The sequence below is a fragment of the Calliopsis andreniformis genome, unplaced genomic scaffold (assembly GCF_051401765.1).
Source record: "Calliopsis andreniformis isolate RMS-2024a unplaced genomic scaffold, iyCalAndr_principal scaffold0024, whole genome shotgun sequence".
In the NCBI taxonomy this organism is placed as follows: Eukaryota; Metazoa; Arthropoda; class Insecta; order Hymenoptera; family Andrenidae; genus Calliopsis; species Calliopsis andreniformis.
The window spans coordinates 3,812,812-3,836,260 of record NW_027480433.1 but is presented as its reverse complement, the minus strand read 5'-3'; positions in this window follow the sequence as shown (position 1 = coordinate 3,836,260).

Below are 23,449 nucleotides of genomic sequence, written 5' to 3'. Positions count from 1 at the left end.
AACTGTTCTATATATTTTGTATTTTATGATTCGAGCGTTGACTTCTAAGGCCCAACCTATTCTATCTGGTTGGGCAACGTCCAAGAGTCAAGCCTATGTCGCCCGGAACGTAGAAATGACCATAACTTTCACACTGGCTGCAGTTATTCCTGTTATACGATGGAAAACTGTTGTATTTATATTGTGTTTTAAGCTTCTGGCGTTGGCTTCTAAGGCCGTAACTATTCGATCTGGTGGAACAACGCCCTAGAGTGAAGCCTAGGCTGCCCGGAACGTAGAAATGACTATTACCTTCACACTGGTTGTAGTTATTCCTGTCGTACGATGGAAAGACTGTTGCATTTTTGTATCTTATGCTTCTGGCGTTGACTTCTTAGGCCCTAACTATTCGATCTGGTGGAGCAACGCCCTAGAGTGAAGCCTAGGTTGCCAGGAATGTAGAAATGACCATTACTATCACACTGGTTGCAATTATTCCTGTTATACGGTGGACAAACTGTTAGATTTTTATTGTACTTTATGCTTCTGGCGTTGACTTCTTAGGCCGTAACTATTCGATCTGGTGGAACAACGCCCTAGAGTGAAGCCTAGGCTGCCCGGAACGTAGAAATGACTATTACCTTCACACTGGTTGTAGTTATTCCTGTCGTACGATGGAAAGACTGTTGCATTTTTGTATCTTATGCTTCTGGCGTTGACTTCTTAGGCCCTAACTATTCGATCTGGTGGAGCAACGCCCTAGAGTGAAGCCTAGGTTTGCCCGGAACATAGAAATGACTATAACTTTCACACCGGTTGCAAATATTCGTTATATAAGATGGAAAACCTGTTGTATTTATATTGTGTTTTATGCCTCTGGAGTTGACTTCTTAGGCCCTAACTATTCGATCTGGTGGAGCAACGCCATAGAGTGTAGCCTAGGTTGCCCGGATCGTAGAAATTACTATCACTTTCACACTGGTTGCTATTATTCGTGATATACGATCGAAAAACTGTTACATTTTTATTTTATTTTATGCTTCGGGCGTTGACTTCTAAGGCCCTAACTATTCGATCTAGTGGGTCAACGCCCAAGAGTGAAGCCTAGGTTGCCCGGAACGTAGAAATGACCATAAATTTCACACCGGTTTCAATTATTCGGTTTAAACAATGGAAAAGCCGTTGTATTTATATAGTGTTTTATGCTTCTTACGTTGACTTCTTAGGCCCTAACTATTCGATCTGGTGGAGCAACGCCCTAGAGTGACGACTAGGTTGTCCGGAACGTAGAAATGACTATCACTTTCACACTGCTTGCAATTATTCATTTTATACGATGTAAAAACTGTTGTATTTTTATTGTATTTTATGCCGCGGGCGTAGATTTTTAAGGCCCTAGCTATTCGATCTGGTGGAGCTGCGCCCTTCACTGAAGCCTAGGTTGCCCGGAACGTAGAAGTGACTACCTCTTTCACACTGGTTGCAATTAATCCTGTTATACGATGGAAAAACTGTTGCATTTTTATCTTATTATATGCTTCGTGCGTAGCCTTCCAAGGCCCTAACTATTCGATCTGGTGGAGCGACGCCCTAGAGTGAAGCCTAGGTAGCCCGGAACCTAGAAATGACCCTATCTTTCAAACCACTTTCAATTATCCGTTTTATACAATGGAAAAACTGTTGTATTTATTTTGTATTTTATGCTTCGTGCATTGACTTCTAAGGCCCTAACTATTCGATGTGGTGGAGCAACGCCCTAGAGCGAAATCTAGGTTGCCAGGAACGTAGAAATGACCATTACTTTCACACTGGTTGCAATTATTCCTGTTATACGGTGGACAAACTGTTAGATTTTTATTGTACCTTATGCTTCTGGCGTTGACTTCTTAGACCCTAACTGTTCGATCTGGTGGAACAACGCCCTAGAGTGAAGCCTAGGTTGCCCAGAACGTAGAAATGACCATAACTTTCACACTGGTTGCAATTATTCGTTTTATACAATGGAAAAACTGTTCTTTTTATTTTGTGTTTTATGCTTCGGGCGTTGACTTCTAAGGCCATACCTATTCGATCTGGTGGAGCAACGCCCTAGAGTGAAGCCTAGGTTGCCCGGAACGTAGAAATGATCATATCCATCACACTGGTTGCAATTATTCCTGTTAGACGATGGAAAAACTGTTGTATTTTTATTGTATTTTATACCTCTGGCGTTGACTTCTTAGGCCCTAACTATTCGATCTGGTGGAGCAACGCCCTAGAGTGAAGCCTAGGTTTGCCCGGAACATAGAAATGACCATAACTTTCACACCGGTTGCAAATATTCGTTTTATACCATGGAAAAACTGTCGTATTTATATTGTGTCTTATGCCTCTGGAGTTGACTTCTTAGGCCCTAACTATTCGATCTGGTGGAGCAACGCCATAGAGTGTAGCCTAGGTTGCCTGGAACGTAGAAATGACCATAACTTTCACACCGGTTGCAATTATTCGTTTTATACGATGGAAAAACTGTTGTATTTATTTTGTATTTTATGCTCCTGGCGTTGACTTCTAAGTCCGTAGCCATTCGATCTGGTGGAGCAACGCCCTAAAGTGAAGCCTAGGTTGCCCGGAACGTAGAAATGACCATTACCTGCACACTGGTTGCAATTATTCCCGTTACGCGATGAAAAGAATGTTGTATTTATACTGTATTTTATGCTTCTGGCGTTGACTTCTAAGTCCCTAGCTATTCGATCTGGTGGAGCAGCGCCCTTGAGTGAAGCCTAGGTTTCCCGGAACGTAGAAATGGCTATAACTTTCACACCGGTTGCAAATATTCGTTATATAAGATGGAAAACCTGTTGTATTTATATTGTGTTTTATGCCTCTGGAGTTGACTTCTTAGGCACTAACTATTCGATCTGGTGGAGCAACGCCATAGAGTGTAGCCTAGGTTGCCCGGAACGTAGAAATGACCATAACTTTCACACCGATTGCAATTATTCGTTTTATACGATGGAAAAACTGTTGTATTTATTTTGTATTTTATGCTCCTGGCGTTGACTTCCTAGGCCCTAACTATTCGATCTGGTGAAACAACGCCCTAGAGTGAGGCAGACGTTGCCCGGATCGTAGAAATTGCATCACTTTCACACAGGTTGCAATTATTCCTGTTATACGGTGGAAAAACTGTTGGATTTTTATTGTATTTTATGCTTCAGGCGTTGTCTTCTAAGGTCGTAGCTATTCGATGTGGTGGAGCAACTCCCTAAAGTGAAGCCTAGGTTGCCCGGAACGTAGAAATGACCATTACCTGCACACTGGTTGCAATTATTCCTGTTACGCGATGAAAAGACTGTTGTATTTATACTGTATTTTATGCCTCTGGCGTTGACTTCTAAGTCCCTAGCCATTCGATCTGGTGGAGCAGCGCCCTTGAGTGAAGCCTAGGTTTCCCGGAACGTAGAAATGACCATTACCATCACGCTGCTTGCAATTATTCATTTTATACGATGGAAAAACTGTTGTATTTTTATTGTATTTTATGCCCCGGGCGTAGATTTCTAAGGCCCTAGCTATTCGGTCTGGTGGAGCTGCGCCCTTCACTGAAGCCTAGGTTGCCCGGAACGTAGAAGTGACTACCTCTTTCACACTGGTTGCAATTAATCGTGATATACGATGGAAAAGCTGTTGCATTTTTATCTTATTATATGCTTCGTGCGTAGCCTTCTAAGGCCCTAACAATTCGATCTGGTGGAGCAACGCCCTAGAGTGAAGCCTAGGTAGCCCGGAACGTAGAAATGACCCTATCTTTCAAACCAGTTTCAATTATCCGTTTTATACAATGGAAAAACTGTTGTATTTATTTTGTATTTTATGCTTCGTGCATTGACTTCTAAGGCCCTAGCTATTCGATCTTTTGGAGCAAAGACCTAGAGTGAAGCCTAGGTTGCCCGAAACGTAGAAATGACCATTACTTTCACTCTGGTTGCAATTATTCATGCTATACGACGGAAAAACTGTTGTATTTTTATTGTATTTTATGCTTCTGGCGTCGACTTCTTAGGCCCTAACTATTCGACCTGGTGGAGCAACGCCCTAGAGTGAGGCCTAGGTTGCCCGGAACATAGAAATGACCGTTACTTTCACAATATTTGCAAACATTCATCTTATACGATGGAAAGCTGTTGTATTTATATTGTATTTTATGCTTCTGGCGTTGACTTCTAAGGCCGTAGCTATTCAATGTGGTGGAGCAACGCCCTAGAGTGAAGACTAGGTTGCCCGGAACGTAGAAATGACTATCATTTTCACACTGGTTGCAATTATTCATTTTATACGATGGAAAGACTGTTGTATTTTTATTGTATTTTATGCTCCGGGCGTAGACTTCTAAGGCCCTAGCCATTCGATCTGGTGGAACAACGCCCTAGAGTGAAGCCTAGGTTGCCCGGGACGTAGAAATGACTATTACCTTCACACTAGTTGTAGTTATTCCTGTCGTACGATGGAAAGACTGTTGTATTTTTGTATCTTATGCTTCTGGCGTTGACTTCTTAGGCCCTAACTATTCGATCTGGTGGAGCAACGCCCTAGAGTGAAGCCTAGGTTTGCCCGGAACATAGAAATGACTATAACTTTCACACCGGTTGCAAATATTCGTTATATAAGATGGAAAACCTGTTGTATTTATATTGTGTTTTATGCCTCTGGAGTTGACTTCTTAGGCCCTAACTATTCGATCTGGTGGAGCAACGCCATAGAGTGTAGCCTAGGTTGCCCGGAACGTAGAAATGACTATCACTTTCACACTGGTTGCTATTATTCGTGATATATGATGGAAAAACTGTTACATTTTTATTTTATTTTATGCTTCGGGCGTTGACTTCTAAGGCCCTAACTATTCGATCTAGTGGGTCAACGCCCAAGAGTGAAGCCTAGGTTGCCCGGAACGTAGAAATGACCATAAATTTCACACCGGTTTCAATTATTCGGTTTATACAATGGAAAAGCTGTTGTATTTATATAGTGTTTTATGCTTCTGGCGTTGACTTCTTAGGCCCTAACTATTCGATCTGGTGGAGCAACGCCCTAGAGTGAAGCCTAGGTTTGCCCGGAACATAGAAATGACTATAACTTTCACACCGGTTGCAAATATTCGTTATATAAGATGGAAAACCTGTTGTATTTGTATTGTGTTTTATGCCTCTGGAGTTGACTTCTTAGGCCCTAACTATTCGATCTGGTGGAGCAACGCCATAGAGTGTAGCCTAGGTTGGCCGGAACGTAGAAATGACCATAACTTTCACACCGATTGCAATTATTCGTTTTATACGATGGAAAAACTGTTGTATTTATTTTGTATTTTATGCTCCTGGCGTTGACTTCCTAGGCCCTAACTATTCGATCTGGTGAAACAACGCCCTAGAGTGAGGCAGACGTTGCCCGGATCGTAGAAATTGCATCACTTTCACACAGGTTGCAATTATTCCTGTTATACGGTGGAAAAACTGTTGGATTTTTATTGTATTTTATGCTTCAGGCGTTGTCTTCTAAGGTCGTAGCTATTCGATGTGGTGGAGCAACGCCCTAAAGTGAAGCCTAGGTTGCCCGGAACGTAGAAATGACCATTACCTGCACACTGGTTGCAATTATTCCTGTTACGCGATGAAAAGACTGTTGTATTTATACTGTATTTTATGCCTCTGGCGTTGACTTCTAAGTCCCTAGCTATTCCATCTGGTGGAGCAGCGCCCTTGAGTGAAGCCTAGGTTTCCCGGAACGTAGAAATGACCATTACCATCACGCTGCTTGCAATTATTCATTTTATACGATGGAAAAACTGTTGTATTTTTATTGTATTTTATGCCCCGGGCGTAGATTTCTAAGGCCCTAGCTATTCGGTCTGGTGGAGCTGCGCCCTTCACTGAAGCCTAGGTTGCCCGGAACGTAGAAGTGACTACCTCTTTCACACTGGTTGCAATTAATCGTGATATACGATGGAAAAACTGTTGCATTTTTATCTCATTATATGCTTCGTGCGTAGCCTCCTAAGGCCCTAACAATTCGATCTGGTGGAGCAACGCCCTAGAGTGAAGCCTAGGTAGCCCGGAACGTAGAAATGACCCTACCTTTCAAACCAGTTTCAATTATCCGTTTTATACAATGGAAAAACTGTTGTATTTATTTTGTATTTTATGCTTCGTGCATTGACTTCTAAGGCCCTAGCTATTCGATCTTTTGGAGCAAAGACCTAGAGTGAAGCCTAGGTTGCCCGAAACGTAGAAATGACCATTACCTTCACTCTGGTTGCAATTATTCATGCTATACGATGGAAAAACTGTTGTATTTTTATTGTATTTTATGCTTCTGGCGTCGACTTCTTAGGCCCTAACTATTCGATCTGGTGGAGCAACGCCCTAGAGTGAGGCCTAGGTTGCCCGGAACATAGAAATGACCGTTACTTTCACAATATTTGCAAACATTCATCTTATACGATGGAAAGCTGTTGTATTTATACTGTATTTTATGCTTCTGGCGTTGACTTCTAAGGCCGTAGCTATTCAATGTGGTGGAGCAACGCCCTAGAGTGAAGACTAGGTTGCCCGGAACGTAGAAATGACTATCATTTTCACACTGGTTGCAATTATTCATTTTATACGATGGAAAGACTGTTGTATTTTTATTGTATTTTATGCTCCGGGCGTAGGCTTCTAAGGCCCTAGCCATTCGATCTGGTGGAACAACGCCCTAGAGTGAAGCCTAGGTTGCCCGGGACGTAGAAATGACTATTACCTTCACACTAGTTGTAGTTATTCCTGTCGTACGATGGAAAGACTGTTGTATTTTTGTATCTTATGCTTCTGGCGTTGACTTCTTAGGCCCTAACTATTCGATCTGGTGGAGCAACGCCCTAGAGTGAAGCCTAGGTTTGCCCGGAACATAGAAATGACTATAACTTTCACACCGGTTGCAAATATTCGTTATATAAGATGGAAAACCTGTTGTATTTATATTGTGTTTTATGCCTCTGGAGTTGACTTCTTAGGCCCTAACTATTCGATCTGGTGGAGCAACGCCATAGAGTGTAGCCTAGGTTGCCCGGAACGTAGAAATGACTATCACTTTCACACTGGTTGCTATTATTCGTGATATATGATGGAAAAACTGTTACATTTTTATTTTATTTTATGCTTCGGGCGTTGACTTCTAAGGCCCTAACTATTCGATCTAGTGGGTCAACGCCCAAGAGTGAAGCCTAGGTTGCCCGGAACGTAGAAATGACCATAAATTTCACACCGATTTCAATTATTCGGTTTATACAATGGAAAAGCTGTTGTATTTATATAGTGTTTTATGCTTCTGGCGTTGACTTCTTAGGCCCTAACTATTCGATCTGGTGGAGCAACGCCCTAGAGTGAAGCCTAGGTTTGCCCGGAACATAGAAATGACTATAACTTTCACACCGGTTGCAAATATTCGTTATATAAGATGGAAAACCTGTTGTATTTATATTGTGTTTTATGCCTCTGGAGTTGACTTCTTAGGCCCTAACTATTCGATCTGGTGGAGCAACGCCATAGAGTGTAGCCTAGGTTGCCCGGAACGTAGAAATGACCATAACTTTCACACCGATTGCAATTATTCGTTTTATACGATGGAGAAACTGTTGTATTTATTTTGTATTTTATGCTCCTGGTGTTGACTTCCTACGCCCTAACTATTCGATCTGGTGAAACAACGCCCTAGAGTGAGGCAGACGTTGCCCGGATCGTAGAAATTGCATCACTTTCACACAGGTTGCAATTATTCCTGTTATACGGTGGAAAAACTGTTGGATTTTTATTGTATTTTATGCTTCAGGCGTTGTCTTCTAAGGTCGTAGCTATTCGATGTGGTGGAGCAACGCCCTAAAGTGAAGCCTAGGTTGCCCGGAACGTAGAAATGACCATTACCTGCACACTGGTTGCAATTATTCCTGTTACGCGATGAAAAGACTGTTGTATTTATACTGTATTTTATGCCTCTGGCGTTGACTTCTAAGTCCCTAGCTATTCGATCTGGTGGAGCAGCGCCCTGGAGTGAAGCCTAGGTTTCCCGGAACGTAGAAATGACCATTACCATCACGCTGCTTGCAATTATTCATTTTATACGATGGAAAAACTGTTGTATTTTTATTGTATTTTATGCCCCGGGCGTAGATTTCTAAGGCCCTAGCTATTCGGTCTGGTGGAGCTGCGCCCCTCACTGAAGCCTAGGTTGCCCGGAACGTAGAAGTGACTACCTCTTTCACACTGGTTGCAATTAATCGTGATATACGATGGAAAAACTGTTGCATTTTTATCTTATTATATGCTTCGTGCGTAGCCTTCTAAGGCCCTAACAATTCGATCTGGTGGAGCAACGCCCTAGAGTGAAGCCTAGGTAGCCCGGAACGTAGAAATGACCCTATCTTTCAAACCAGTTTCAATTATCCGTTTTATACAATGGAAAAACTGTTGTATTTATTTTGTATTTTATGCTCCGTGCATTGACTTCTAAGGCCCTAGCTATTCGATCTTTTGGAGCAAAGACCTAGAGTGAAGCCTAGGTTGCCCGAAACGTAGAAATGACCATTACTTTCACTCTGGTTGCAATTATTCATGCTATACGATGGAAAAACTGTTGTATTTTTATTGTATTTTATGCTTCTGGCGTCGACTTCTTAGGCCCTAACTATTCGATCTGGTGGAGCAACGCCCTAGAGTGAGGCCTAGGTTGCCCGGAACATAGAAATGACCGTTACTTTCACAATATTTGCAAACATTCATCTTATACGATGGAAAGCTGTTGTATTTATATTGTATTTTATGCTTCTGGCGTTGACTTCTAAGGCCGTAGCTATTCAATGTGGTGGAGCAACGCCCTAGAGTGAAGACTAGGTTGCCCGAAACGTAGAAATGACTATCATTTTCACACTGGTTGCAATTATTCATTTTATACGATGGAAAGACTGTTGTATTTTTATTGTATTTTATGCTCCGGGCGTAGACTTCTAAGGCCCTAGCCATTCGATCTGGTGGAACAACGCCCTAGAGTGAAGCCTAGGTTGCCCGGAACGTAGAAATGACTATTACCTTCACACTAGTTGTAGTTATTCCTGTCGTACGATGGAAAGACTGTTGTATTTTTGTATCTTATGCTTCTGGCGTTGACTTCTTAGGCCCTAACTATTCGATCTGGTGGAGCAACGCCCTAGAGTGAAGCCTAGGTTTGCCCGGAACATAGAAATGACTATAACTTTCACACCGGTTGCAAATATTCGTTATATAAGATGGAAAACCTGTTGTATTTATATTGTGTTTTATGCCTCTGGAGTTGACTTCTTAGGCCCTAACTATTCGATGTGGTGGAGCAACGCCATAGAGTGTAGCCTAGGTTGCCCGGAACGTAGAAATGACTATCACTTTCACACTGGTTGCTATTATTCGTGATATACGATGGAAAAACTGTTACATTTTTATTTTATTTTATGCGTCGGGCGTTGACTTCTAAGGCCCTAACTATTCGATCTAGTGGGTCAACGCCCAAGAGTGAAGCCTAGGTTGCCCGGAACGTAGAAATGACCATAAATTTCACACCGGTTTCAATTATTCGGTTTATACAATGTAAAAGCTGTTGTATTTATATAGTGTTTTATGCTTCTGGCGTTGACTTCTTAGGCCGTAACTATTCGATCTGGTGGAACAACGCCCTAGAGTGAAGCCTAGGTTGCCCGGAACGTAGAAATGACTATTACCTTCACACTGGTAGTAGTTATTCCTGTCGTACGATGGAAAGACTGTCGCATTTTTGTATCTTATGCTTCTGGCGTTGACTTCTTAGGCCCTAACTATTCGATCTGGTGGAGCAACGCCCTAGAGTGAAGCCTAGGTTTGCCCGGAACATAGAAATGACTATAACTTTCACACCGGTTGCAAATATTCGTTATATAAGATGGAAAACCTGTTGTATTTATATTGTGTTTTATGCCTCTGGAGTTGACTTCTTAGGCCCTAACTATTCGATCTGGTGGAGCAACGCCATAGAGTGTAGCCTAGGTTGCCCGGAACGTAGAAATGACCATAACTTTCACACCGATTGCAATTATTCGTTTTATACGATGGAAAAACTGTTGTATTTATTTTGTATTTTATGCTCCTGGCGTTGACTTGCTAGGCCCTAACTATTCGATCTGGTGAAACAACGCCCTAGAGTGAGGCAGACGTTGCCCGGATCGTAGAAATTGCATCACTTTCACACAGGTTGCAATTATTCCTGTTATACGGTGGAAAAACTGTTGGATTTTTATTGTATTTTATGCTTCAGGCGTTGTCTTCTAAGGTCGTAGCTATTCGATGTGGTGGAGCAACGCCCTAAAGTGAAGCCTAGGTTGCCCGGAACGTAGAAATGACCATTACCTGCACACTGGTTGCAATTATTCCTGTTACGCGATGAAAAGACTGTTGTATTTATACTGTATTTTATGCCTCTGGCGTTGACTTCTAAGTCCCTAGCTATTCGATCTGGTGGAGCAGCGCCCTTGAGTGAAGCCTAGGTTTCCCGGAACGTAGAAATGACCATTACCATCACGCTGCTTGCAATTATTCATTTTATACGATGGAAAAACTGTTGTATTTTTATTGTATTTTATGCCCCGGGCGTAGATTTCTAAGGCCCTAGCTATTCGGTCTGGTGGAGCTGCGCCCTTCACTGAAGCCTAGGTTGCCCGGAACGTAGAAGTGACTACCTCTTTCACACTGGTTGCAATTAATCGTGATATACGATGGAAAAACTGTTGCATTTTTATCTCATTATATGCTTCGTGCGTAGCCTCCTAAGGCCCTAACAATTCGATCTGGTGGAGCAACGCCCTAGAGTGAAGCCTAGGTAGCCCGGAACGTAGAAATGACCCTACCTTTCAAACCAGTTTCAATTATCCGTTTTATACAATGGAAAAACTGTTGTATTTATTTTGTATTTTATGCTTCGTGCATTGACTTCTAAGGCCCTAGCTATTCGATCTTTTGGAGCAAAGACCTAGAGTGAAGCCTAGGTTGCCCGAAACGTAGAAATGACCATTACTTTCACTCTGGTTGCAATTATTCATGCTATACGATGGAAAAACTGTTGTATTTTTATTGTATTTTATGCTTCTGGCGTCGACTTCTTAGGCCCTAACTATTCGATCTGGTGGAGCAACGCCCTAGAGTGAGGCCTAGGTTGCCCGGAACATAGAAATGACCGTTACTTTCACAATATTTGCAAACATTCATCTTATACGATGGAAAGCTGTTGTATTTATACTGTATTTTATGCTTCTGGCGTTGACTTCTAAGGCCGTAGCTATTCAATGTGGTGGAGCAACGCCCTAGAGTGAAGACTAGGTTGCCCGGAACGTAGAAATGACTATCATTTTCACACTGGTTGCAATTATTCATTTTATACGATGGAAAGACTGTTGTATTTTTATTGTATTTTATGCTCCGGGCGTAGACTTCTAAGGCCCTAGCCATTCGATCTGGTGGAACAACGCCCTAGAGTGAAGCCTAGGTTGCCCGGAACGTAGAAATGACTATTACCTTCACACTAGTTGTAGTTATTCCTGTCGTACGATGGAAAGACTGTTGTATTTTTGTATCTTATGCTTCTGGCGTTGACTTCTTAGGCCCTAGCTATTCGATCTGGTGGAGCAACGCCCTAGAGTGAAGCCTAGGTTTGCCCGGAACATAGAAATGACTATAACTTTCACACCGGTTGCAAATATTCGTTATATAAGATGGAAAACCTGTTGTATTTATATTGTGTTTTATGCCTCTGGAGTTGACTTCTTAGGCCCTAGCTATTCGATCTGGTGGAGCTGCGCCCTTCACTGAAGCCTAGGTTGCCCGGAACGTAGAAGTGACTACCTCTTTCACACTGGTTGCAATTAATCCTGTTATACGATGGAAAAACTGTTGCATTTTTATCTTATTATATGCTTCGTGCGTAGCCTTCTAAGGCCCTAACTATTCGATCTGGTGGAGCAACGCCCTAGAGTGAAGCCTAGGTAGCCCGGAACGTAGAAATGACCCTATCTTTCAAACCGGTTTCAATTATCCGTTTTATACAATGGAAAAACTGTTGTATTTATTTTGTCTTTTATGCTTCGTGCATTGACTTCTAAGGCCCTAACTATTCGATGTGGTGGAGCAACGCCCTAGAGCGAAATCTAGGTTGCCAGGAACGTAGAAATGACCATTACTTTCACACTGGTTGCAATTATTCCTGTTATACGGTGGACAAACTGTTAGATTTTTATTGTACCTTATGCTTCTGGCGTTGACTTCTTAGACCCTAACTGTTCGATCTGGTGGAACAACGCCCTAGAGTGAAGCCTAGGTTGCCCAGAACGTAGAAATGACCATAACTTTCACACTGGTTGCAATTATTCGTTTTATACAATGGAAAAACTGTTCTTTTTATTTTGTGTTTTATGCTTCGGGCGTTGACTTCTAAGGCCATACCTATTCGATCTGGTGGAGCAACGCCCTAGAGTGAAGCCTAGGTTGCCCGGAACGTAGAAATGACCATATCCATCACACTGGTTGCAATCATTCCTGTTAGACGATGGAAAAACTGTTGTATTTTTATTGTATTTTATGCCTCTGGCGTTGACTTCTTAGGCCCTAACTATTCGATCTGGTGGAGCAACGCCCTAGAGTGAAGCCTAGGTTTGCCCGGAACATAGAAATGACCATAACTTTCACACCGGTTGCAAATATTCGTTTTATACGATGGAAAAACTGTTGTATTTATATTGTGTCTTATGCCTCTGCAGTTGACTTCTTAGGCCCTAACAATTCGATCTGGGGGAGCAACGCCATAGAGTGTAGCCTAGGTTGCCCGGAACGTAGAAATGACCATAACTTTCACACCGGTTGCAATTATTCGTTTTATACGATGGAAAAACTGTTGTATTTATTTTGTATTTTATGCTCCTGGCGTTGACTTCTAACTCCGTAGCCATTCGATCTGGTGGAGCAACGCCCTAAAGTGAAGCCTAGGTTGCCCGGAACGTAGAAATGACCATTACCTGCACACTGGTTGCAATTATTCCCGTTACGCGATGAAAAGACTGTTGTATTTATACTGTATTTTATGCTTCTGGCGTCGACGTCTTAGGCCCTAACTATTCGATCTGGTGGAGCAACGCCCTAGAGTGATGCCTAGGTTGCCCGGAACATAGAAATGACCATAACTTTCACACCGGTTTCAATTATTCGGTTTATACAATGGAAAAGCTGTTGTATTTATATAGTGTTTTATGCTTCTGGCGTTGACTTCTTAGGCGCTAACTATTCGATCTGGTGGAGCAACGCCCTCGAGTGACGACTAGGTTGCCCGGAACGCAGAAATGACTATCTCTTTCACACTGCTAGCAATTATTCATTTTATACGATGGAAAAGCTGTTGTATTTTTATTGTATTTTATGCCGCGGGCGTAGATTTTTAAGGCCCTAGCTATTCGATCTGGTGGAGCTGCGCCATTCACTGAAGCCTAGGTTGCCCGGAACGTAGCAGTGACTACCTCTTTCACACTGGTTGCAATTAATCGTGTTATACGATGGAAAAACTGTTGCATTTTTATCTTATTATATGCTTCGTGCGTAGCCTTCTAAGGCCCTAACTATTCGATGTGGTGGAGCAACGCACTAGAGCGAAATCTAGGTTGCCAGGAACGTAGAAATGACCATTACTTTCACACTGGTTACAATTATTCCTGTTATGCGGTGGACAAACTGTTAGATTTTTATTGTACCTTATGCTTCTGGCGTTGACTTCTTAGACCCTAACTATTCGATCTGGTGGAACAACGCCCTAGAGTGAAGCCTAGGTTGCCTAGAACGTAGAAATGACCATAACTTTCACACTGGTTGCAATTATTCGTTTTATACAATGGAAAAACTGTTCTTTTTATTTTGTATTTTATGCTTCGGGCGTTGACTTCTAAGGCCATACCTATCCGATCTGGTGGAGCAACGCCCTAGAGTGAAGCCTAGGTTGCCCGGAACGTAGAAATGACCATATCCTTCACACTGGTTGCAATTATTCCTGTTACACGATGGAAAAACTGTTGTATTTTTATTGTATTTTATGCCTCTGGCGTTGACTTCTTAGGCCCTAACTATTCGATCTGGTGGAGCAACGCCCTAGAGTGAAGCCTAGGTTTGCCCGGAACATAGAAATGGCCATAACTTTCACACCGGTTGCAAATATTCGTTTTATACGATGGAAAAACTGTTGTATTTATATTGTGTCTTATGCCTCTGGAGTTGACTTCTTAGGCCCTAACTATTCGATCTGGTGGAGCAACGCCATAGAGTGTAGCCTAGGTTGCCCGGAACGTAGAAATGACCATAACTTTCACACCGGTTGCAATTATTCGCTTTATACGATGGAAAAACTGTTGTATTTATTTTGTATTTTATGCTCCTGGCGTTGACTTCTAAGTCCGTAGCCATTCGATCTGGTGGAGCAGCGCCCTAGAGTGAAGCCTATGTTGCCGGGAACGTAGAAATGACCATAACTTTCACTCTGGTGCACTTATTCGTTTTATACAATGGAAAAACTGTTGTATATATTTTGTATTTTATGATTCGAGCGTTGACTTCTAAGGCCCTAACTATTCGATCTAGTGGGTCAACGCCCAAGAGTGAAGCCTAGGTTGCCCGGAACGTAGAAATGACCATAAATTTCACACCGATTTCAATTATTCGGTTTATACAATGGAAAAGCTGTTGTATTTATATAGTGTTTTATGCTTCTGGCGTTGACTTCTTAGGCCCTAACTATTCGATCTGGTGGAGCAACGCCCTAGAGTGAAGCCTAGGTTTGCCCGGAACATAGAAATGACTATAACTTTCACACCGGTTGCAAATATTCGTTATATAAGATGGAAAACCTGTTGTATTTATATTGTGTTTTATGCCTCTGGAGTTGACTTCTTAGGCCCTAACTATTCGATCTGGTGGAGCAACGCCATAGAGTGTAGCCTAGGTTGCCCGGAACGTAGAAATGACCATAACTTTCACACCGATTGCAATTATTCGTTTTATACGATGGAGAAACTGTTGTATTTATTTTGTATTTTATGCTCCTGGTGTTGACTTCCTACGCCCTAACTATTCGATCTGGTGAAACAACGCCCTAGAGTGAGGCAGACGTTGCCCGGATCGTAGAAATTGCATCACTTTCACACAGGTTGCAATTATTCCTGTTATACGGTGGAAAAACTGTTGGATTTTTATTGTATTTTATGCTTCAGGCGTTGTCTTCTAAGGTCGTAGCTATTCGATGTGGTGGAGCAACGCCCTAAAGTGAAGCCTAGGTTGCCCGGAACGTAGAAATGACCATTACCTGCACACTGGTTGCAATTATTCCTGTTACGCGATGAAAAGACTGTTGTATTTATACTGTATTTTATGCCTCTGGCGTTGACTTCTAAGTCCCTAGCTATTCGATCTGGTGGAGCAGCGCCCTGGAGTGAAGCCTAGGTTTCCCGGAACGTAGAAATGACCATTACCATCACGCTGCTTGCAATTATTCATTTTATACGATGGAAAAACTGTTGTATTTTTATTGTATTTTATGCCCCGGGCGTAGATTTCTAAGGCCCTAGCTATTCGGTCTGGTGGAGCTGCGCCCCTCACTGAAGCCTAGGTTGCCCGGAACGTAGAAGTGACTACCTCTTTCACACTGGTTGCAATTAATCGTGATATACGATGGAAAAACTGTTGCATTTTTATCTTATTATATGCTTCGTGCGTAGCCTTCTAAGGCCCTAACAATTCGATCTGGTGGAGCAACGCCCTAGAGTGAAGCCTAGGTAGCCCGGAACGTAGAAATGACCCTATCTTTCAAACCAGTTTCAATTATCCGTTTTATACAATGGAAAAACTGTTGTATTTATTTTGTATTTTATGCTCCGTGCATTGACTTCTAAGGCCCTAGCTATTCGATCTTTTGGAGCAAAGACCTAGAGTGAAGCCTAGGTTGCCCGAAACGTAGAAATGACCATTACTTTCACTCTGGTTGCAATTATTCATGCTATACGATGGAAAAACTGTTGTATTTTTATTGTATTTTATGCTTCTGGCGTCGACTTCTTAGGCCCTAACTATTCGATCTGGTGGAGCAACGCCCTAGAGTGAGGCCTAGGTTGCCCGGAACATAGAAATGACCGTTACTTTCACAATATTTGCAAACATTCATCTTATACGATGGAAAGCTGTTGTATTTATATTGTATTTTATGCTTCTGGCGTTGACTTCTAAGGCCGTAGCTATTCAATGTGGTGGAGCAACGCCCTAGAGTGAAGACTAGGTTGCCCGAAACGTAGAAATGACTATCATTTTCACACTGGTTGCAATTATTCATTTTATACGATGGAAAGACTGTTGTATTTTTATTGTATTTTATGCTCCGGGCGTAGACTTCTAAGGCCCTAGCCATTCGATCTGGTGGAACAACGCCCTAGAGTGAAGCCTAGGTTGCCCGGAACGTAGAAATGACTATTACCTTCACACTAGTTGTAGTTATTCCTGTCGTACGATGGAAAGACTGTTGTATTTTTGTATCTTATGCTTCTGGCGTTGACTTCTTAGGCCCTAACTATTCGATCTGGTGGAGCAACGCCCTAGAGTGAAGCCTAGGTTTGCCCGGAACATAGAAATGACTATAACTTTCACACCGGTTGCAAATATTCGTTATATAAGATGGAAAACCTGTTGTATTTATATTGTGTTTTATGCCTCTGGAGTTGACTTCTTAGGCCCTAACTATTCGATGTGGTGGAGCAACGCCATAGAGTGTAGCCTAGGTTGCCCGGAACGTAGAAATGACTATCACTTTCACACTGGTTGCTATTATTCGTGATATACGATGGAAAAACTGTTACATTTTTATTTTATTTTATGCGTCGGGCGTTGACTTCTAAGGCCCTAACTATTCGATCTAGTGGGTCAACGCCCAAGAGTGAAGCCTAGGTTGCCCGGAACGTAGAAATGACCATAAATTTCACACCGGTTTCAATTATTCGGTTTATACAATGTAAAAGCTGTTGTATTTATATAGTGTTTTATGCTTCTGGCGTTGACTTCTTAGGCCGTAACTATTCGATCTGGTGGAACAACGCCCTAGAGTGAAGCCTAGGTTGCCCGGAACGTAGAAATGACTATTACCTTCACACTGGTAGTAGTTATTCCTGTCGTACGATGGAAAGACTGTCGCATTTTTGTATCTTATGCTTCTGGCGTTGACTTCTTAGGCCCTAACTATTCGATCTGGTGGAGCAACGCCCTAGAGTGAAGCCTAGGTTTGCCCGGAACATAGAAATGACTATAACTTTCACACCGGTTGCAAATATTCGTTATATAAGATGGAAAACCTGTTGTATTTATATTGTGTTTTATGCCTCTGGAGTTGACTTCTTAGGCCCTAACTATTCGATCTGGTGGAGCAACGCCATAGAGTGTAGCCTAGGTTGCCCGGAACGTAGAAATGACCATAACTTTCACACCGATTGCAATTATTCGTTTTATACGATGGAAAAACTGTTGTATTTATTTTGTATTTTATGCTCCTGGCGTTGACTTCCTAGGCCCTAACTATTCGATCTGGTGAAACAACGCCCTAGAGTGAGGCAGACGTTGCCCGGATCGTAGAAATTGCATCACTTTCACACAGGTTGCAATTATTCCTGTTATACGGTGGAAAAACTGTTGGATTTTTATTGTATTTTATGCTTCAGGCGTTGTCTTCTAAGGTCGTAGCTATTCGATGTGGTGGAGCAACGCCCTAAAGTGAAGCCTAGGTTGCCCGGAACGTAGAAATGACCATTACCTGCACACTGGTTGCAATTATTCCTGTTACGCGATGAAAAGACTGTTGTATTTATACTGTATTTTATGCCTCTGGCGTTGACTTCTAAGTCCCTAGCTATTCGATCTGGTGGAGCAGCGCCCTTGAGTGAAGCCTAGGTTTCCCGGAACGTAGAAATGACCATTACCATCACGCTGCTTGCAATTATTCATTTTATACGATGGAAAAACTGTTGTATTTTTATTGCATTTTATGCCCCGGGCGTAGATTTCTAAGGCCCTAGCTATTCGGTCTGGTGGAGCTGCGCCCTTCACTGAAGCCTAGGTTGCCCGGAACGTAGAAGTGACTACCTCTTTCACACTGGTTGCAATTAATCGTGATATACGATGGAAAAACTGTTGCATTTTTATCTCATTATATGCTTCGTGCGTAGCCTCCTAAGGCCCTAACAATTCGATCTGGTGGAGCAACGCCCTAGAGTGAAGCCTAGGTAGCCCGGAACGTAGAAATGACCCTACCTTTCAAACCAGTTTCAATTATCCGTTTTATACAATGGAAAAACTGTTGTATTTATTTTGTATTTTATGCTTCGTGCATTGACTTCTAAGGCCCTAGCTATTCGATCTTTTGGAGCAAAGACCTAGAGTGAAGCCTAGGTTGCCCGAAACGTAGAAATGACCATTACTTTCACTCTGGTTGCAATTATTCATGCTATACGATGGAAAAACTGTTGTATTTTTATTGTATTTTATGCTTCTGGCGTCGACTTCTTAGGCCCTAACTATTCGATCTGGTGGAGCAACGCCCTAGAGTGAGGCCTAGGTTGCCCGGAACATAGAAATGACCGTTACTTTCACAATATTTGCAAACATTCATCTTATACGATGGAAAGCTGTTGTATTTATACTGTATTTTATGCTTCTGGCGTTGACTTCTAAGGCCCTAGCTATTCGATCTGGTGGAGCAACGCCCTAGAGTGAAGCCTAGGTTTGCCCGGAACATAGAAATGACTATAACTTTCACACCGGTTGCAAATATTCGTTATATAAGATGGAAAACCTGTTGTATTTATATTGTGTTTTATGCCTCTGGAGTTGACTTCTTAGGCCCTAGCTATTCGATCTGGTGGAGCTGCGCCCTTCACTGAAGCCTAGGTTGCCCGGAACGTAGAAGTGACTACCTCTTTCACACTGGTTGCAATTAATCCTGTTATACGATGGAAAAACTGTTGCATTTTTATCTTATTATATGCTTCGTGCGTAGCCTTCTAAGGCCCTAACTATTCGATCTGGTGGAGCAACGCCCTAGAGTGAAGCCTAGGTAGCCCGGAACGTAGAAATGACCCTATCTTTCAAACCGGTTTCAATTATCCGTTTTATACAATGGAAAAACTGTTGTATTTATTTTGTCTTTTATGCTTCGTGCATTGACTTCTAAGGCCCTAACTATTCGATGTGGTGGAGCAACGCCCTAGAGCGAAATCTAGGTTGCCAGGAACGTAGAAATGACCATTACTTTCACACTGGTTGCAATTATTCCTGTTATACGGTGGACAAACTGTTAGATTTTTATTGTACCTTATGCTTCTGGCGTTGACTTCTTAGACCCTAACTGTTCGATCTGGTGGAACAACGCCCTAGAGTGAAGCCTAGGTTGCCCAGAACGTAGAAATGACCATAACTTTCACACTGGTTGCAATTATTCGTTTTATACAATGGAAAAACTGTTCTTTTTATTTTGTGTTTTATGCTTCGGGCGTTGACTTCTAAGGCCATACCTATTCGATCTGGTGGAGCAACGCCCTAGAGTGAAGCCTAGGTTGCCCGGAACGTAGAAATGACCATATCCATCACACTGGTTGCAATCATTCCTGTTAGACGATGGAAAAACTGTTGTATTTTTATTGTATTTTATGCCTCTGGCGTTGACTTCTTAGGCCCTAACTATTCGATCTGGTGGAGCAACGCCCTAGAGTGAAGCCTAGGTTTGCCCGGAACATAGAAATGACCATAACTTTCACACCGGTTGCAAATATTCGTTTTATACGATGGAAAAACTGTTGTATTTATATTGTGTCTTATGCCTCTGCAGTTGACTTCTTAGGCCCTAACAATTCGATCTGGGGGAGCAACGCCATAGAGTGTAGCCTAGGTTGCCCGGAACGTAGAAATGACCATAACTTTCACACCGGTTGCAATTATTCGTTTTATACGATGGAAAAACTGTTGTATTTATTTTGTATTTTATGCTCCTGGCGTTGACTTCTAACTCCGTAGCCATTCGATCTGGTGGAGCAACGCCCTAAAGTGAAGCCTAGGTTGCCCGGAACGTAGAAATGACCATTACCTGCACACTGGTTGCAATTATTCCCGTTACGCGATGAAAAGACTGTTGTATTTATACTGTATTTTATGCTTCTGGCGTCGACGTCTTAGGCCCTAACTATTCGATCTGGTGGAGCAACGCCCTAGAGTGATGCCTAGGTTGCCCGGAACATAGAAATGACCGTTACTTTCACAATATTTGCAAACATTCATCTTATACGATGGAAAGCTGTTGTATTTATATTGTATTTTATGCTTCTGGCGTTGACTTCTAAGGCCGTAGCAATTCAATGTGGTGGAGCAGCGCCCTAGAGTGAAGCCTAGGCAGCTCGGATCGTAGAAATGACCATTACTATCACACTGGTTGCAATTATTCGTTTTATACAATGGAAAAACTGTTCTATTTATTTTGTATTTTATGCTTCGGGCGTTGACTTCTAAGGCCCTAACGGTTCGATCTGTTGGAGAAACAACCTAGAGTGAAGTCTAGGTTGCCCGGAACGTAGAAATGACCATCACTTTCACACTGGTTGCAATTGTTCCTGTTATACGATGGCAAAACTGTTGTATCTTTATTGTATTTTATGCTTCGGCAATTGACTTCTAAGGCCCTAGCTATTCGATCTGGTGGAGCAACGCCCTAGAGTGAAGCCTAGGTTTGCCCGGAACATAGAAATGACCATAACTTTCACACCGGTTTCAATTATTCGGTTTATACAATGGAAAAGCTGTTGTATTTATATAGTGTTTTATGCTTCTGGCGTTGACTTCTTAGGCGCTAACTATTCGATCTGGTGGAGCAACGCCCTCGAGTGACGACTAGGTTGCCCGGAACGCAGAAATGACTATCTCTTTCACACTGCTAGCAATTATTCATTTTATACGATGGAAAAGCTGTTGTATTTTTATTGTATTTTATGCCGCGGGCGTAGATTTTTAAGGCCCTAGCTATTCGATCTGGTGGAGCTGCGCCATTCACTGAAGCCTAGGTTGCCCGGAACGTAGCAGTGACTACCTCTTTCACACTGGTTGCAATTAATCGTGTTATACGATGGAAAAACTGTTGCATTTTTATCTTATTATATGCTTCGTGCGTAGCCTTCTAAGGCCCTAACTATTCGATGTGGTGGAGCAACGCACTAGAGCGAAATCTAGGTTGCCAGGAACGTAGAAATGACCATTACTTTCACACTGGTTACAATTATTCCTGTTATGCGGTGGACAAACTGTTAGATTTTTATTGTACCTTATGCTTCTGGCGTTGACTTCTTAGACCCTAACTATTCGATCTGGTGGAACAACGCCCTAGAGTGAAGCCTAGGTTGCCTAGAACGTAGAAATGACCATAACTTTCACACTGGTTGCAATTATTCGTTTTATACAATGGAAAAACTGTTCTTTTTATTTTGTATTTTATGCTTCGGGCGTTGACTTCTAAGGCCATACCTATCCGATCTGGTGGAGCAACGCCCTAGAGTGAAGCCTAGGTTGCCCGGAACGTAGAAATGACCATATCCTTCACACTGGTTGCAATTATTCCTGTTACACGATGGAAAAACTGTTGTATTTTTATTGTATTTTATGCCTCTGGCGTTGACTTCTTAGGCCCTAACTATTCGATCTGGTGGAGCAACGCCCTAGAGTGAAGCCTAGGTTTGCCCGGAACATAGAAATGGCCATAACTTTCACACCGGTTGCAAATATTCGTTTTATACGATGGAAAAACTGTTGTATTTATATTGTGTCTTATGCCTCTGGAGTTGACTTCTTAGGCCCTAACTATTCGATCTGGTGGAGCAACGCCATAGAGTGTAGCCTAGGTTGCCCGGAACGTAGAAATGACCATAACTTTCACACCGGTTGCAATTATTCGCTTTATACGATGGAAAAACTGTTGTATTTATTTTGTATTTTATGCTCCTGGCGTTGACTTCTAAGTCCGTAGCCATTCGATCTGGTGGAGCAGCGCCCTAGAGTGAAGCCTATGTTGCCGGGAACGTAGAAATGACCATAACTTTCACTCTGGTGCACTTATTCGTTTTATACAATGGAAAAACTGTTGTATATATTTTGTATTTTATGATTCGAGCGTTGACTTCTAAGGCCCAACCTATTCTATCTCGTTGGGCAACGTCCAAGAGTCAAGCCTATGTCGCCCGGAACGTAGAAATGACCATAACTTTCACACTGGCTGCAGTTATTCCTGGTATACGATGGAAAACTGTTGTATTTATATTGTATTTTAAGCTTCTGGCGTTGGCTTCTAAGGCCCAAACTATTCGATGTGGTGGAGTAACGCCCTAGAGTGAAGCCTATGTAGCCCGGAACGTAGAAATGGCCATTACTTTCACACTCGTTGCAATTATTCGTTTTTTTCGGTGTTAAAACTGTTGTATTTATTTTGTATTTGGTTCTTCTGGCGTAGCCTTCTAAGGCCCTAACAATTCGATCTGGTGGAGCAACGCCCTAAAGTGAAGCCTTGGTAGCCCGGAACGTAGAAATGACCCTATCTTTCAAACCAGTTTCAATTATCCGTTTTATACAATGGAAAAACTGTTGTATTTATTTTGTATTTTATGCTTCGTGCATTGACTTCTAAGGCCCTAGCTATTCGATCTTTTGGAGCAAAGACCTAGAGTGAAGCCTAGGTTGCCCGAAACGTAGAAATGACCATTACTTTCACTCTGGTTGCAATTATTCATGCTATACGATGGAAAAACTGTTGTATATTTATTGTATTTTATGCTTCTGGCGTCGACTTCTTAGGCCCTAACTATTCGATCTGGTGGAGCAACGCCCTAGAGCGAAATCCTGGTTGCCAGGAATGTAGAAATGACCATTACTTTCACACTGGTTGCAATTATTCCTGTTATACGGTGGACAAACTGTTAGATTTTTATTGTACCTTATGCTTCTGGCGTTGACTTCTTAGACCCTAACTATTCGATCTGGTGGAACAACGCCCTAGAGTGAAGCCTAGGTTGCCCGGAACGTAGAAATGACTATTACCTTCACACTGGTTGTAGTTATTCCTGTCGTACGATGGAAAGACTGTTGTATTTTTGTATCTTATGCTTCTGGCGTTGACTTCTTAGGCCGTAACTATTCGATCTGGTGGAACAACGCCCTAGAGTGTAGCCTAGGTTGCCCGGAACGTAGAAATGACCATAACTTTCACACCGATTGCAATTATTCGTTTTATACGATGGAAAAACTGTTGTATTTATTTTGTATTTTATGCTCCTGGCGTTGACTTCCTAGTCCCTAACTATTCGATCTGGTGA